General features: G+C 44.5%; 1 pseudogene across 1 annotated transcript in view; it reads left to right on the plus strand.

Annotated features, from left to right (window-relative positions):
• Window positions 1-617: 617 nt before the first annotated feature.
• The window catches only part of LOC311122947 (IQ motif and SEC7 domain-containing protein 3-like), a 32,433-nt pseudogene continuing 21,279 nt past the window's right edge, over window positions 618-11,771 (plus strand). The window contains exons 1-2 of the transcript in view: window positions 618-637; window positions 3,349-3,510. The product of the transcript in view is annotated as an IQ motif and SEC7 domain-containing protein 3-like (transcript). The remainder of the gene's footprint in view (window positions 638-3,348; window positions 3,511-11,771) is intronic.

The following is an 11,771-nucleotide window of genomic DNA, read 5'->3' on the forward strand; positions in this document are numbered from 1 at the left end:
GGCTGCTCCTTCAGCTCAGTAACCCATACCTCTAACAGAGCCAGCCTGTCTCTCAACAGGCTGATGGTAGTGTGGTCTTGGCTCTGGTGGTTGTAGGCAGGCAGGGGGGATGATAGTCCTGCTGTTGGGGTGCCTGAGGTGAGGGGAGAGGTCAGGGTGCTGTCCTTGTCTTTTTTACTTTCTGCTATCTTCATTAGGGTGGGGAAGTCCTGCACAACAGAGCTGAGTGCAGCCTCACTGCCCTGGACCATGATAGTACCGTTCTGATACATGTTTACCGTCAGAAACCTGTTTTCCTGGTCCTTATCGCTGTCCTCAAAAATGTGGATTTGTCTTCCCTTGCAGATGCCTTTCTTCGTGGTGTAGCTGAAATGGCTAGTTACAGCTGTATGCCAGGCAGTAGTGTGGTCTGTGTAAAATAGCAGGTTTGTAACAGTCCCGTTTTGTGAGCAGTCAGCAAACAAAGTTTCTGGGTTTTCCCTCAGAATTCGGTGTTTAAAGTTGATTCTTCCCTTCTCTGATTTTATTTCTGCTGGGTATTCAAAAAACAACGGAGAAAGTCTCTCAGTCTCTGCCGTTACTATCGATGCTAGCGCTGCCTCAGTGGCCATGTTGCTATGGTTACCACCAGTAAACGGTTAGAGCTGGACGGTGAGCTAGCTGACAGATTTTAATTTGGCTAGCTACCACGATGAAGATTGATCTCTCTCTCTCTCTCTCTCTCTCTCTCTCTCTCTCTCTCTCTCTCTCTCTCTCTCTCTCTCTCTCTCAGTCTCTCTCTCTCTCTCTCTCTCTCTCTCTCTCTCTCTCTCTCTCTCTCTCTCTCTCTCTCTCTCTCTCTCTCTCTCTCTCTCTCTCTCTCTCTCTCTCTCTCTCTCTCTCTCTCTCTCTCTCTCTCTCTCTCTCCCTGAATAAGCCCATTAGACATGGCTGTGTTATGTAACCATTGTGCTGTGTGTGTGTGTTAATACAAAAAGTGTGTGTATTATTGTGTGTGTGTAAATACTGTATGTGTGAAGAACACTTATGTTGTAAAAGAGGAGTGTGTGTGTGTGCGTGTGTGTGTGTGTTTGCATGTGTGTGTGTGTGTACCTTCTTGTGTGTGTGAACTGTGCTACACTAAGGATGGTGTAGATTGTAGGGTTCAGTAGCGGTATTATCCACACCCCCCGCACACACACACACACCATAACTCTGTCATCTCCTACATATTTATTACCATCTTTTATAACATAACATAGCAAAGTGTACTTCATAGGAGCCCTCACGCGCTGCGTTCAAGAGCACCATTGTAGTTCAGGAGAGCGTCCTCTACAGTTTAGCAGTGTTCGTGGAGCTGTTTAATCATTGTTAATGAATGGAATGACTCAGTAAAGGGAAATGTATATTGATGAATGTCTGCCTATGTGTTTTATAATTGTAATGGTCGTCACCTCCGGACGCTGAGTTTATCACCGCTAGCCACCAGACTGTCATTACGACACTGCCATTAACGCCATGTATCACCGCTAGCCACCACACCAGACTGTCATTAAGACATTCCCATTAACGCCATGTATCACCGCTAGCCACCACACCAGACTGTCATTAAGACACTCCCATTAACGCCATGTATCACCGCTAGCCACCACACCAGACTGTCATCAAGACACTCCCATTAACGCCATGTATCACCGCTAGCCACCACACCAGACTGTCATTAAGACACTCCCATTAACGCCATGTATCACCACTAGCCACCACACCAGACTGTCATTACGACACTGCCATTAACGCCATGTATCACCGCTAGCCACCACACCAGACTGTCATTACGACACTGCCATTAACGCCATGTATCACCGCTAGCCACCACACAAGACTGTCATTAAGACACTCCCATTAACGCCATGTATCACCGCTAGCCACCACACCAGACTGTCATTAAGAAACTCCCGTTAACGCCATGTATCACCGCTAGCCACCACACCAGACTGTCATTACGACACTGCCATTAACGCCATGTATCACCGCTAGCCACCACACCAGGCTGTCATTAAGACACTCCCATTAACGCCATGTATCATCGCTAGCCACCACACCAGACTGTCATTACAACACTGCCATTAACGCCATGTATCACCGCTAGCCACCACACCAGACTGTCATTAAGACACTCCCATTAACGCCATGTATCACCGCTAGCCACCACACCAGACTGTCATTACGACACTGCCATTAACGCCATGTATCACCGCTAGCCACCACACCAGACTGTCATTAAGACACTCCCATTAACGCCATGTATCACCGCTAGCCACCACACCAGACTGTCATTAAGACACTCCCATTAACGCCATGTATCATCGCTAGCCACCACACCAGACTGTCATTACGACACTGCCATTAACGCCATGTATCACCGCTAGCCACCACACCAGACTGTCATTAAGACACTCCCATTAACGCCATGTATCACCGCTAGCCACCACACCAGACTGTCATTACGACACTGCCATTAACGCCATGTATCACCACTAGCCACCACACCAGACTGTCATTAAGACACTCCCATTAATGCCATGTAACACCGCTAGCCACCACACCAGACTGTCATTAAGACACTCCCATTAACGCCATGTATCACCGCTAGCCACCACACCAGACTGTCATTAAGACACTCCCATTAACGCCATGTATAATTTTGATTGTTTATTTTGGGACACTAGTGCCTCCCCTTTCTGGGCTCATTTACAAAGGGCTGTAATTGTATTGAGTCTTTGAAAGAGAACGGAGACTAGTTATCATGTATTCTACTTACCTGGTGGTCCTCTGTAGCTCAGCTGGTAGAGCACGGCGCTTGTAACGCCAAGGTAGTGCGTTCGATCCCCGGGACCACCCATACACAAAAATGTATGCACGCATGACTGTAAGTCGCTTTGGATAAAAGCGTCTGCTAAATGGCATATTATTATTATTATTAAATGGTCTCTTTCACACACTCACACACATACAGTACACACACACACAGATGTTGTGGGTTGTTTTATTACTGGGAGAAGTCACTATTAGTGCTCTCAGTGGTGAGAATGCATTTGAAGCTATATGTGACACCTTTTGATCTTCATAGTCTTGGTATGTGATTTTGGAACTTGTTTAGCTAACAGGGGTCTCACATATAAGAATCTCCTTCAGCCTTCTCCCCCCCCCCCACTCTCTCCTCTCCCTACCACTCTCTGCCGGTCTCCACACTGTCTCATTTGTATGTGAGGGAATGAAATGTGAAGGATTGATGTACTGTATGATATTGACCCAAATGAAGGGGATTTTAATATCTCATTTCTCCTCCTCTTTCTTCTTCTCTGTCAGTAACCCTGATAAGGGTCTCCAGTTCCTGATCTCGCGAGGTTTCATCCCGGACACGCCCATAGGTGTGGCTCACTTCCTGCTTCAGAGGAAGGGCCTGAGCAGGCAGATGATTGGAGAGTTCCTGGGAAACAGCAAGAAGCCCTTCAACAGAGACGTCCTAGAGTGAGTAGCCAGTAGTCTTCTTCTTAATAATAGTATTGGACTGAAGAGTAAAGAGCATTGCCTAGGTGGGCTCATTACGACCTCTTCCCAAGATAAACCCTATTGGAGCAGTGGTTAGTGAGTTTGCCTACGGGCTGGAGACCTGGATTTGAGACCCGCTAGGGCAGCAGTTCCCAAACTAGGGGTCTGATAAGAAAATGGAGTCACGGGAGAATTTCTAAAATCCAGAATAATTTTTTTTATATGAATACACTACCGGTCAAAAGTTTTAGAACACCTACTCATTCAAGGGTTTTTCTTTATTTTTGACTATTTTCTACATTGTAGAATAATAGTGAATACATCAAAACTATGAAATAACACATATGGAATCATGTAGTAACCAAGAAAGTGTTAAACAAATCAAAATATATTTTATATTTCAGATTCTTCAAATAGCCACCCTTTGCCTTGATGACAGCTTTGCACACTCTTTGCATTCTCTCAACCAGCTTCATGAGGTAGTCACCTGGAATGCATTTCAGTTAACAGGGGTGCCTTCTTAAAAGTTAATTTGTGGAATTTCTTTCCTTCTTAATGCGTTTGAGCCAATCACTTTAGGCGTCAGTTGTCAGAGCAGCTTACCGATCACTGCACCTGTACACAGCCCATCTGTAATTAGCCCATCCAACTATCTCATCCCCATATTGTTATTTATTTTGCTAATTTGCACCCCAGTATCTCTATTTGCACATCATCTTTTGCACATCTATCATTCCAGTGTTAATACGAAATTGTAACTATTTTGCACTATGGCCTATTTATTGCCTTACCTCCATAATTTACTACATTCGCACACACTGTATATATATTTTCTGTTGTATTTTTGACTAAGCTCATCACTAAGCTAATGACCCTGGGACAAAACACCTCCGTCTGCAACTGGATCCTGGACTTCCTGACAGGCCGCCGCCAGGTGGTAAGGGTAGGTAACAACACATCTACCACGCTGATCCTCAACACTGGGGCCCCTCAGGGGTGTGTGCTCAGTCCCCTCTTGTACTCCCTGTTCACCCATGTTTGCATGGCCAGCCACGACTCCAACATCATCATTAAGTTTGCCAATTACACAACAGTGGTAGGCCTGATCACCAACAACGATGAGACAGCCTATAGGGAGGAGGTCAGAGACCTGGCCGTGTGGTGCCAGGACAACAACCTCTCCCTCAACGTGATCAAGACAAAGGAGATGATTGTGGACTACAGGAAAATGAAGATGACCGATCACGCCCCCATTCTCATCGACAGGGCTGTAGTGGAGCAGGTTGAATGCTTCAAGTTCCTTGGTGTCCACATCACCAACAAACTAACATGGTCCAAGCACACCAAGACAGTCGTGAAGAGGGCACGACAAAACCTATTCCCCCTCAGGAGACTGAAAAGATTTGGCATGGGTTCTCAGATCCTCAAAAGGTTCTACAGCTGCACCATCGAGATCATCCTGACTGGTTGCATCACTGCCTGGTATGCAACTGCTCGGCCTCCGACCGCAAGGCACTACAGAGGGTAGTGCGTACGGCCCAGTACATCACTGGGGCCAAGCTTCCTCCCATCCAGGACCTCTATACCAGGCTGTGTCAAAGGAAGGCCCTAAAAATTGTCAAAGACTCCAGCCACCCTAGTCATAGACTGTTTGCTCTGCTACCGCACGGCAAGCAGTACCGGAGCGCCAAGTCTAGGTCCAAGAGGCTTCTAAACAGCTTCTACCCCCAAGTCATAAGACTCCTGAACATCTAATCAAATGGTTACCCAGACTATTTGCATTGCCCCCCCCCCCCCCCTTTTACGCTGCAGCTACTCTCTGTTTATTATCTATGCATAGTCACTTTAATAACTCTACCTACATGTACATATTACCTCAATTACCTCGACTAACCGGTGCTCCCGCACATTGACTCGGTACCTGTACCACCTGTATATAGCCTCGCAATTGTTATTTTTACTGCTGATCTTTAATTATTTGTTACCTTTATTTTGTATTGTTTTATATTGTATTTTTTTGTGATTTGTTGTGGTATTCTTTATTAGAACTGCATTGTTGGTTAAGGGCTTGTAAGTAAGCATTTAACTGTAAGGTCTACACCTGTTCTATTCGGCACATGTGACAAATACAATTTGATTTGATTAGATTTTTTCGATTTGAATCAGGCCTTCATGGTCGAATTGCTGCAAAGAAATCACTACTAAAGGACACCAATAAGAAGAAGAGACTTGCTTGAGCAAAAAAACATGAGCAATGGACATTAGACCAGTGGAAATGTGTCCTTTGGTCTGGAGTCAAAATCTTAGATTTTTGGTTCCAACTGCCATGTCATTGTGAGACGCGGTGTGGGTGAACAGATGATCTCCGGATGTGTATTTCCCACCGTGGAGCATGGAGGAGGAGGTGTTATGGTGTCGGGGTGCTTTGCTGGTGACACTGTCTGTGATTTATTTAGAATTCAAGGCACACTTAACCAGCATAGCTACCACAGCATTCTGCAGAGATATGCCATCCCATCTGGTTTGGGCTTAGTGGGACTATCATTTCTTTTTCAACAGGACAATGACCCACACACCTCCAGGCTGTGTAAGGGCTATTTTACCAAGAAGGAGAGTGATGGAGTGCTGAATCGGATGACCTGGCCTCCACAATTCCCCGACCTCAACTAAATTGAGATGGTTTGGGTTGAGTCGGACCGCAGAGTGAAGGAAAAGCAGCCAACAAGTGCTCAGCATATGTGGGAACTCCTTCAAAACTGTTGGAGAAGCATTCCAGGTGAAGCTGGTTGAGAGAATGCCAAAAGTGTGCAAAGCTGTCATCAAGGCAAAGGGTGGCTATTTGAAGAATCTCAAATATATTTTGATTTGTTTAATACGTTTTTGGTTACTACATTTTAGTCATTTAGCAGACATTCTTATCCAGAGCGACTTACAGTTAGTGAGTGCATAAATTTTTCATACTGGCCCCCCGTGGGAAACGAACCCACAACCCTGGCGTTGCAAGCGCCATGCTCTACCAACTGAGCTACAGGGGACAACATGATTGCATGTGTGTTATTTCATAGTTTTGATGTCTTCACTATTATTCTACAATGTAGAAAATAGTAAAAATAAAGAAAAACCTTTGAATGAGTAGGTGTGTCCACATTTTTGACTGGTACTGTGTATATATTTTTCAATGGCACAGGGGATGTTCAGTGTGCGGCATAGCTATATTGACTAAAAACAGTTTCCATGGAATCTATTGGTGGGCTCCATCTATGGCGGGACGGCGGGCAGGCCTCTGCACTCTAGTTATTAATGTGTCTCCCTCTGCCAAATGGATTGTATGATACACCGAGAGCAACTGGTGGCAAAAGAGCTGAGCACAGAGCTCAGAGATATACTGAAGCAGGTATCTTCGATTGTAAACTATACTGAAAGAAAATATAAACGCAACATGCAACAATTTCACAGATTTTACTGAGTTTCAGCCCCCTTCAGACGATATCGCAGGTGAAGAAGCCAGATGTGGAGGTCCTGGGCTGGCGTGGTTACACGTGGTCTGCGGTAGTGAGGCCGGTTGGACATACTGCCAAATTCTCTAAAACAACGTTGGAGGCAGCTTTTGGTAGAGAAATTAACATTCAATTATAGGGCAACAGCTCTGGTGGACATTCCTGCAGTCAGCATGCCAATTGCACGCTCCCTCAAAACTTGAGACATCTGTGGCATTGTGTTGTGTGACAAAACTGCACATTTTAAAGTGCCCTTTTATTTTCCCCAGCACAAGGTGCACCTGTGTAATTATCATTCTGTTTAATCAGCTTCTTGATATGCCACATCTGTCAGGTGGATGGATTATCTTGGCAAAGAAGAAATGCTCACTAATAGGGATGTAAACAAATTTGTGCACAAAATTTGAGAGAAATACGCTTTTTGTGCTTATCGAAAATTTCTAAGATCTTTTATTTCAGCTCATGCAACATGGGACCAACAATTTACATATTGCGTTTATATATTTTTTCAGTGTACATCAAACCACATCCACTGCGCGCATACCTGTTCGCAAAACTATGTGGTGATATGGGATCAGAGCATGACAATGTTCTATTTCACACCGAGGCTTGGTGGTTATCGAGGGGTGTTGGAAAGATTTGCATTGAGAGAGGATTTGGTTGACTTTCTGTATAATGAAAAGAAAATGAGTCTCCTTGCCTATGTAACAGACATATTTGGGAAACTGAACAAATGGAACACAAGCATGCAGGGGAAATACAAAAACATTCTACAGATGAGTGACCAAATGAGTGGATTCAGAGGAAATCATTCTTATTGGAGAGAGTCTTTCAAAAGAGAACCATGCCCCCTTCCCTCAGCTTTGCATGTTTCTAACAGAAAACAGCATCAGTAAGTGTCCAACATGAATGATGACTGCTCACCTCCAACGCTTGGAAGAGTACATTGGGACCTACTTCCCAATCCGTTTGAGTGTGATCCTGGCTCAGTTGACATGCCAATAAGTGAAATCGAACAGCTGATCGAGCTGTCATGTTACAGAATGCTGCAGACAACGGATTCACGGGTCACTACGGAGGAGTTTTGGTTCCTGACTCAAACGGAATACCCTGCCACCCTGCCAAAACTCATGGTACCCTTTGCCAGCTGATATCTGTGTGAAGCTGGAATCAGTGCTCTCGTCTGCATTCAAACCAAATATCGATCCAGGTTGAATGTGACAGCAGAGATGACGTGCGCACTGTCGACCACGCCCCCTGACCTTGAGAAGCTCTGACGTGACATACATCATGCACACCCATCTCATTAATGGTGGTGATGTAAGAGACATTATGTCAGCCTCATTTGCAATTGACTGTCATAGACCCACATTATACAGTGGGGAAAAAAAGTATTTAGTCAGCCACCAATTGTGCAAGTTCTCCCACTTCAAAAGATGAGAGAGGCCTGTAATTTTCATCATAGGTACACGTCAACTATGACAGACAAATTGAGGAAAAAATATCCAGAAAATCACATTGTAGGATTCTTAATGAATTTATTTGCAAATTATGGTGGAAAATAAGTATTTGGTCACCTACAAACAAGCAAGATTTCTGGCTCTCACAGACCTGTAATTTCTTCTTTAAGAGGCTCCTCTGTCCTCCACTCGTTACCTGTATTAATGGCACCTGTTTGAACTTGTTATCAGTATAAAAGACACCTGTCCACAACCTCAAACAGTCACACTCCAAACTCCACTATGGCCAAGACCAAAGAGCTGTCAAAGGACACCAGAAAAAAAATTGTAGACCTGCACCAGGCTGGGAAGACTGAATCTGCAATAGGTAAGCAGCTTGGTTTGAAGAAATCAACTGTGGGAGCAATTATTAGGAAATGGAAGACATACAAGACCACTGATAATCTCCCTCGATCTGGGGCTCCACGCAAGATCTCACCCCGTGGGGTCAAAATGATCACAAGAACGGTGAGCAAAAATCCCAGAACCACACGGGGGGACCTAGTGAATGACCTGCAGAGAGCTGGGACCAAAGTAACAAAGCCTACCATCGGTAACACACTACGCCGCCAGGGACTCAAATCCTGCAGTGAAAAGACGTGTCCCCCTGCTTAAGCCAGTACATGTCAAGGCCTGTCTGAAGTTTGCTAGAGTGCATTTGGATGATCCAGAAGAGGATTGGGAGAATGTCATATGGTCAGATGAAACCAAAATATAACTTTTTGGTAAAAATTCAACTCGTCGTGTTTGGAGGACAAAGAATGCTGAGTTGCATCCAAAGAACACCATACCTACTGTGAAGCATGGGGGTGGAAACATCATGCTTTGGGGCTGTTTATCTGCAAAGGGACCAGGACGACTGATCCGTGTAAAGGAAAGAATGAATGGGGCCATGTATCGTGAGATTTTGAGTGAAAACCTCCTTCCATCAGCAAGGGCATTGAAGATGAAACGTGGCTGGGTCTTTCAGCATGACAATGATCCCAAACACACCGCCCGGGCAACGAAGGAGTGGCTTCGTAAGAAGCATTTCAAGGTCCTGGAGTGGCCTAGCCAGTCTCCAGATCTCAACCCCATAGAAAATCTTTGGAGGGAGTTGAAAGTCCGTGTTGCCCAGCGACAGCCCCAAAACATCACTGCTCTAGAGGAGATCTGCATGGAGGAATGGGCCAAAATACCAGCAACAGTGTGTGAAAACCTTGTGAAGACTTACAGAAAACGTTTGACCTGTGTCATTGCCAACAAAGGGTATATAACAAAGTATTGAGAAACTTTTGTTATTGACCAAATACTTATTTTCCACCATAATCTGCAAATAAATTCATTAAAAATCCTACAATGTGATTTTCTGGATTTTTTCCCCTCATTTTGTCTGTCATAGTTGACGTGTACATATGATGAAAATTACAGGCCTCTCTCATCTTTTTAAGTGGGAGAACTTGCACAATTGGTGGCTGACTAAATACTTTTTTTCCCCACTGTAAGTATGTGATGGTGAATAGAGAAGACAATCAGAAATACTGTTAGAATGTTTTTCAATTGACTTCCATAGCCCCAAATAAGAAAGTAAACATTGGCTGCTAATTAAATAAATAAAATTCTCACGTGATTGGGGTCGTGAGAGTTTTCAGATATCAAAATCGAGTCGTGGGCCAAAAAAGTTTGGGACCCCCTGCGCTAGGGTGTTACACTGTCCCTGTTTGCACTTGGCTACACTGGTATTCAAACAGTCATAGTGAGAGAGCTTAGCACATAGACAGTAACAAAGAAGTGGGAATATTAACAATACCACCATAGCTTTGAGACAATCCTACAATCCCTCTGAGCTGTCATGTGATGTTCTGGAATAATCCTCCTGGATGTCTTTCACACATATGACCATCTGGGAGAAAAGAGGAATCTAGCGCCACTCTGTGTTTTTATTTTTAATTAAATCTACACCAACAGCCAAGCTCAAATATACCCAGTCTCAACCCTGAAATGATGCGTTATAATTTAGGGGGGTGTATATGTGTGCATCTAGCTGCCTGCCTGCCTGCCTGCCTGCCTGCCTGCATGCCTGCCTGTCTCTCTGCTTGTCTGTTGGTCTGTGTGTGTGTGTGTGTGTGTGTGTGTGAGGATACCTTTCAGAGTAAAGACATCATATAAAAACACCAACAAACAGTAAGATGGTAGCCTAAAAATTCCTCCCCAAGGCCAGTCGGAGATAGTGGAGACTGCCAGATATGGGTCAATCGATAAATGCAGTGGCTTTTGGGCATGACATTTTAGAAAAACTCAAATGAAATTCTCCAGATCAGTTTTCCTACTGCCATATTTCAGATTAAAGTGACAGATGAAAGTCTTAACAGCTGATCATTGGGCGACTGTTCTTAGTGCTGTGACAGTCTACGTTCTATTGTAAAAACCCATCACAGTTTCAACTTAGATAAAGAACTCTAATGCACTATTCTATCACGCATGCACACACGCACGCACACACGCACACACACACACACACATACACACACACATACACTGCACGTCTCATTACATGAGTCCTTGAATCTCTCTGAAATGCAGCTCTATTTCTCTCTTTGTCTCTGTTCCTTTATTCATTGGTCTCTCTCTCTGTCTTTCTCTCTCTCTCTCTCTCTCTCTCTCTCTCTCTCTCTCTCTCTCTCTCTCTCTCTCTCTCTCTCTCTCTCTCTCTCTCTTTCTCTCCCTGTCTCTTGTTCAAGTCAACATGTTCTCTTTTCTCAAAGTGTTGGCCTGATCCTCAAACCACTGAAAAATGTGTTATCTAAGGGTACGACCCCACTAGTCCAGGACCCTTAACTTCTCTAAGGGTACGACCCCACTATTCCAGGACCCTTAACTCCTCTAACGGTACGACCCCACTATTCCAGGTCCCTTAACTCCTCTAAGGGTACGACCCCACTAGTCCAGGACCCTTAACTCCTGTAAGGGTATGACCACACTATTCCAGGACCCCTAACTCCTCCAAGGGTACAACCCCACTATTCCAGGACCCCTAACTCGAACCCTACACTCTCCCTCAGCATTTGAAGTACACCAATAGGATATATATATATAAGCTGTATAGTGAAAAGTTCACTCTCTACCAGGTTTTCAAATACGTTAACACGGATCCGCTTTTAGAATTCCACCATAGTTGACATAGAATTATTTAAATCCCACAGAATGTGATATAGATCTGTGCTATTTTCCTGTTTAGTAGCTGTAGCTCTATACCGGTCTCCTC

Source organism: Coregonus lavaretus (assembly GCF_964263955.1).
Source record: "Coregonus lavaretus genome assembly, contig: HAP1_SCAFFOLD_5483, whole genome shotgun sequence".
In the NCBI taxonomy this organism is placed as follows: domain Eukaryota; kingdom Metazoa; phylum Chordata; class Actinopteri; order Salmoniformes; family Salmonidae; genus Coregonus; species Coregonus lavaretus.